The sequence below is a fragment of the Mus caroli genome, unplaced genomic scaffold (genome assembly GCF_900094665.2).
Source record: "Mus caroli unplaced genomic scaffold, CAROLI_EIJ_v1.1 scaffold_8373_1, whole genome shotgun sequence".
Classification (NCBI taxonomy): Eukaryota; Metazoa; Chordata; class Mammalia; order Rodentia; family Muridae; genus Mus; species Mus caroli.
The window spans coordinates 65608-72431 of record NW_018388442.1 but is presented as its reverse complement, the minus strand read 5'-3'; the positions used below and the strand labels follow the sequence as shown (position 1 = coordinate 72431).

At 38.3% G+C, this 6824-nt stretch overlaps 1 pseudogene; it reads left to right on the top strand.

Moving 5' to 3' along the window:
• Positions 1 to 319: 319 nt before the first annotated feature.
• On the top strand, positions 320 to 1227 carry LOC110287608 (annotated as a pseudogene).
• Positions 1228 to 6824: the final 5597 nt, after the last annotated feature.

Genomic DNA, 6824 nt, shown 5'->3' with positions numbered 1-6824 from the left:
ATTTCTAAGGCATTAGAATCAAGTACATCCAACAAAATTTCTAATATGTATAGATATGGCTGTGAATGCATTTATTATCTATTATAACCTAAACATACAGGAAATACATGGAAGATATATAGAAATGTAGGCTATGATGTACATTCTGGAACACAATAAGTTAAAGAAACAGGTTAATTAAGAATTAGTATAGAGAAAATAAAAAGGAATTAGTATAGAAAAAAGAAGGGTGATATAAACATACTGAGAGGCAATCACAAGTTTCATGTGTCCTCTGTTTTTGCAGATATATGAAGTGTGTTTCCACCATGCTCTTAAGATGAGTTCATTTACCTTTATGTCTTCATTAGAGAATATCCTTTATTTTCAAGATGGGCTTGGGGTCCTAGCCAATATAATTTTTCTTGTTTTCTATGTTTTCATAATCCTAGGTCACAGACCTAAGTCTGTGAACCTGATCTTCTGTCAACTGACTTTTGTTCATATAATGATGTTCCTTGCTGGAGAGAATTTTGGCTTGCAGACATATTTGAGTCACTGAATGTTGAAATTGACTTCAAATGTAAGGCAACTTTTTACACAAAGAGGGTGATGAGAGGCCTCTCTATCTGCATCACCTGCCTCCTGAGTATGTTCCAGGCTGTTACAATCAGCCACAGTACCTCTTTGTTGGCAAAATTTAAACATCATCTAAATAAATACATGATCTATGCTTTCCTTTATACTTGGTCTTTCGGTTTATCTGTCAGTCGTAAGCTGATCTTCGATGTTGGTGGTTTTACCAATGTGAGTGTGACCAACCAGATGAAGGTTTCAAAATCCTGCTCACTCTTTCCCATGAACTACATCATGAGAGGATTGATATTAACAGTGATAACCTCCAGGGATATATTTCTTGTAGGAGTCATGCTGATCACAACCATATACATGGTGAATATACTGTTCAGACATCAGAGGCAATGCAAGCATCTTTATAACATCAGCCATCTGAGAGCATCCCTTGAGAAAAGAGCCACCCAGACCACCATGCTGCTGGTGTTTTTCTTTGTGGTTATGTAGTGGGTGGACTTTATTATCTCATTCACCTCAGCCCTGTTATAGATGTATGACCCAGTCATCCTGACTGTTCAGAAGTTTGTGGTGAATACCTATCCCACAATTACTCCTTTGATATAAATCAGTTCTGATAAGAGAATAATCAAGGTGCTGAAAAACTTGCAGTCTTAGTTCAACTAGACTAAACATTTGTTTTTACTATTTTCTTTATTTACATTTCAAATGTCCCTCTTCTTCGTCTCCCTGATAATTGAAAAATAAATGAATAAATAAAATATTTATTTATGTATTTATTTACATCACAAAGGGTGTCCCCTCTCCCAGTCCTTCCTTTACAGAGTCCCTCTTTTCATATCTTCTTCTCTAGTGAGAGGGTGGGACCTCCCAGGTATCCCCCTACCCTGAAACATCAAGTCTCTACAGGGTTAGGATCATCCATTTCCTATGAGGCCAGACAAGGCAGTGCTATGTTCTAGGGGACATAGGTCCATCCCTGTATTTCTCTTTGGCTGGTGGCTCAGTCCCTGAGAGAGCCGCCAAGGATCTAGGTTAGTTGACCTAGACAGATACCAGGTACCAAAGTTAAATCAGGATCAGATTAATGATCTAAACAGTCCTATATTCCCTAAAGAAATAGAAGCAGTCATTAATAGTCTCCCAACCAAAAAAAAAAGCCCAGGACCAGATGGGTTTAGTGCAGAGTTCTATCAGACCTTCAAAGAAGATCTAATTCCAGTTCTTCACAAACTGTTCCACAAAATAGAAACAGAAGGTACTCTACCCAATTCATTCCATGAAGCCACAATTGCTCTGATACTTAAACCACAGAAAGATCCAACAAAGATAGAGAACTTCAGACCAATTTCCCTCATGAATATCTATGCAAAAATACTCAATAAAATTCTCGCTACCCGAATCAAAAAACACATCAAAACAATCATCCATCCTGATCAAGTAAGTTTCATTCCAGGGATGCAGGGATGGTTCAATATACAGAAATCCATCAACGTAATCCATTATATAAACAAACTCAAAGGAAAAAAAAAAAAACAAATGATCATCTCGTTAGATGCAGAGAAAGCATTTGACAAAATCCAACACCCATTCATGATAAAAGTCTTGGAAAGATCAGGAATTTGAGGCCCATACCTAAACATGATAAAATCTATTTATTTATTTTTTATTAGATATTTTCTTTATATATATTTCAAATGCTATCCCAAAAGTTCCCTATACCCTCCCTCTGCCCTGCTCCCCTACCCACCCACTCCTGCTTCTTGGTCCTGGCATTCTCCTGTACTGAGGCATATAAAGTTTGCAATACCAAGGGGCCTCTCTTCTATACCAGTACCTGGCAAATACAGAAGTGGATGCTCACAGTCATCTATAAGATGGACCACAGGGTCCCCAATGGAGAAGCTAGAGAAAGCAACAAAGGAGCTGAAGGGGTCTGCAACCCTATAGGTGGAACAACAATATGAACTAACCAGTACCCCCAGAGCTCATATCTCTAGCTGCACATGTAGCAGAAGATCTAAAAATTTTGACATCAACCAAACAAATAACCCAACTTAAAAGTGGAGTAGAGACTTAAGCAGAGAATTTTTAAAAGAGGAAACTCAAATGGCTTAGAAACATTAAAAAATTCAACTTCACTAGTCATCAGTTCAACGCAAATTAAAGAGACTTTAAGATTACCCTTATTCTTGACAGACTGGCCAACATGAATAATAGCAATGACATCTCATATAGGCAAGGATACAGAATAAGAAGAACACTCATACATTCTTCTAGGAAGCACAAACTTGTCCATTCACTATGTAATCAGTGTGGTGGTTCCTCAGTAAGTTGAATAGATCTACTTCAAGAAACATCTATACCATTCTTGGTCATACTCATCCTACTACAGAATTGGAAACAACATAGATATCCCTAAACAGATGAATAAGCAAAGAAAATGTGGCATATGAAGTGGAAATTTCTGTTTTCGTTGGAGACTTAGGTGTGTCATGTGATATTTTTCTGGAAGCTGTCTTATGAGAGGATGCTTTGCTGAGAACAGACACGTGGTGTTTTTCTTGAAGCTGTCTGGTGAAAGGGCATGTAATGGTTCACTTGAGTGGATGCTTGAGAGGAAATGTGATGTCTAGAAAGAGTATATGTATAACCCAAGTGACAATGGAGCCATTTCCTGGTGTAATCACATTAGGATTGGTCTCTTTATGATAAACTTGAGTTTGGGCTTACTCACCACTAACCCACCACTAACCCACAGTTTTTGGAGAGGCATCTGTGAACTCTCATTAGAACAGGTTTTATAGGGAAGGAAGTAAGTGATACAGGGTTTTGCTACCAAGCATCTAACTGAATGACTATTGTAAGCTGACAGGTAGGTGCTCTGAGGCAAGACCATATACAATCACAGACTGTCTGAAAGTACATCTGAAACAATCAGACTAATCTTGATTAACTGTTGCTGTTAAGTAGCTAGGGTGTAACTCTGGCCAAGGACAAGCCATGTGGTCTTTCTGCTATGTGGCTGTAGCTTGGATTCAGCTTTGGGTCAAGTTCTCAGACTTCTTTTCCTTTATCTTTTTAAGATAGAGGCTGGTTCTAAGATAGGGTTGGTTTGGCCTCTCAGTAATGGTTAACCCCAAATCAATTCATGGTGGAGCATTCATACTTAGAAAGTATCTGTTGACTATAACTAACTCAGTGAGGAAGTGGCTCCAATTGAAATTATTATCCACAAGTGATTTCTTTTCTTGAATGGGTTAACATTCTCCTGGTCTCTGTGAGCACATAGTTGACCAAATGCATTTTAAAAATAGTTTTTCAAGTACCCAACAAAAGCAATTTCTTTCATTTGGCAATGCCAGGAGTAAATCTTTAGATTTCTACATCAAAGTATATTAATTCTCCATTGTTCTATCATTAATTAGCTTAAAGGGATATATATTTCCTGCCTCTTCTGCTACATTCACTCCAGTAGTGACAAGTGCAACAGGCCCCGAAAACCTCAGTGATGTCCCGAGGCAAAAAGTTCACGGAAACTGAAACTTAGTCTCCTGGAATTGTAGCATCCTGTATAAAGAATGTTCCAATGTCCTTGTTTAGTTGGTAAGCAGATCTTAGTACTTTCCCCTAATATTCCTTTATTATAAGTGCTCCTAAGGATTGTTTTTTTATTATTATTATTTTTTTTAACATATAGCTAAGTTAGAGTCTAGGCAGTCCTTGATCCGACCTTGGGCATGGATAGCTAAGTCACTGCCCTACACATTAGGAAGGAAGAAGGAAGTTTGTGATCTAAGGGGGAACAAAAGTAGATACTTAGAACAATAGATAGCTGAGTTACACCCATACACAAGTATTTACAATGGCCTAGGGGGAAAGGTGGACTATACAATAGACTAGAATAGGAACTATGATGAGAGGAAGAAGCCCTTGCCCCTGACTTATAAGATTAAGTGGACCTTAGGTGGAGTTGCTTTTGAATCCCAATTGTTAACATTAAATTTTATCCCAGTTGGTTCCTGCCAGTCCTTCCGTGTTTGCATTCCTCTGTTTTGTGTAAGAATTCGGTAACCTCATTGTAACTTGCCATTGTGTGTCACCTAATTTCTCTATTTTCTTCTGTATAAAAATTTTGATGCTCGATTTGACAAATTACATTTGGATCCACACTCCCTTGTGTCGAGTCTGTCACCCCAATTCCTGCCGACTCTTTGCCCATCTGCTGGAACCTCTGTTTCCCAGGGATTGAGGGGGGTGTCAATTAGGTCCAGTCCATGGCACTCTTCCTCAAGATTTCATACTGGCCCACTATACTGACATTGTGTTGCTTAGACTAAGTAAGTAGAAAATATTGAAAGAACCTAGTGGGGAAACCCGACTCAATTCCTGATTCGGCGTGCACCCAAGAATCAGAAACAGAACAGAACATCTTGATGTAAAAACATGAGGTAGTTTAATGGCTGAGCTCTGAGTCTCATGCAGGAGACAGTGGTTTTGACCATGAGGCTTGGAAGCTAGGGGTTTTTATAGAAAAGGGGCTGGGGCTGAGGGAGGAATTGGTGCGGTTTCACATGAGTGGTTCATTCAAACATCAGCAGCCTGTTTAACATTTAACTTAGATCATAAGGGAGGGAGATAGGGAGGCACCAGGCCAGTCCAGCATGTCATTCTCTTTATCTCTCTTTATCTTTATGGCCAAGCAGCCTCACGAATATCTTAACGACAGGCTTTCCCGGGCATGTCCTGGCCTGTTCTGCTATGTTCTCAGCCCCAGGTTTCAAAGCTCACAAACAACTCTTTGGGCTATTTGACATAGATTACATGAATCACAGGTCTCAAGTTTTATTTTCTTTCAATATCAGCAATAAATGAATGAAAAATGCAGTAAATTCTTACCAAAAAGTTTAGTACAGTTACATATCCAGTCTGTAAAATATGTAAATTACTAAAAATTATTTTATATATTACTAAAATAGAATAAATGAATAAACATTAGAGTACAATGTAGACATAACATAAAAAATTATACCTTCTAATTGTGCATAGTTAGTCACCATTTTAGAAAAATTGGTATTTGTGATATTAAAACATTACATGTTGAAATAAACTTTTTTTTAATTAGGTACTTTCTTCATTCACATCTCCAGTGCTATCCCAAAAGTCCCCCACACCCACCCTGTCCCCACTCCCCCCCACACTCCCACTTCTTGGCCCTGGCATTCCCCTGCACTGAGGCATATAAAGTCTGCACGACCCATGGGCTGCTCTTTCCATTAATGGCTGACCAGGCCATCCTCTGATACATATGCAGCTAGAGACAGGAGCTCCAGGGGGGCCTGGTTAGTTCATATTGTTGTTTCACCCATAGGGTTGCAGTTCCCCTCAGCTCCTTGGATATTCTCTCTAGCTCCTCCATTGGAGGCCCTGTGATCCATCCAATAGCTGACTGTGAGCATCCACTTCTGTGTTTGCCAGGCCCCACCATAGTCTCACAAGAGACATCTATACTTTCTATTAGGTTTATAGTAATTGGTATTTATAACATATGGTTTATTTTAAAATGTAGTTAGTTTTATTTCAATTTTGGTGAAAGAATATTGAGACTGATAGTATAGAAGATAAAGTAGTTATTTATTTTACACGTACCTAGTGTTACAGAAGATAGCACAGTACTTCATTTCAAATGACATTACAGAGCCATAGTAAGAAAAACAGCACAGAATTTGGTAGCAAATTTGACATGAAATACTGGAATAGAACAGAAGAATGGAGTAATGGAATAGATATAAGGTTATATAGCTGCAGCCACAGATCTTTTACAAAGACACTAACAATACACACCGGAGAAGGGTCAGATGTCACTAAATATTGAGGGAAAATGTTATGTCCACATGTAAGATAATTAATCTATAGCCTTATCTCTTACACTACACAAAAATTACTTCCAATTGCCTTAAAGACATTAACATAAGATCTGAGTCTCTGAAAATATTAAAGGAAAAAGTAGGGGAAACACTTCAGCAAATAGGTATAGGCAAGGGCTTTTTATGTCAGAGTCCATGTAGTGAGGAAGTAAGACCAACAGTTGACAAATGTACCCTTGGGAAATTAAACATTTTCTGCATAGCAAAGAAATAGTGCAAAAAAGTAAAATGACAGTTCACAGAATGGGAGGAAAATCAGGGCCAGCTGTACATCCGAGAATATCCTAAATTACTAAAAACAAAACAAAACAACCCCCAAGAAAACTA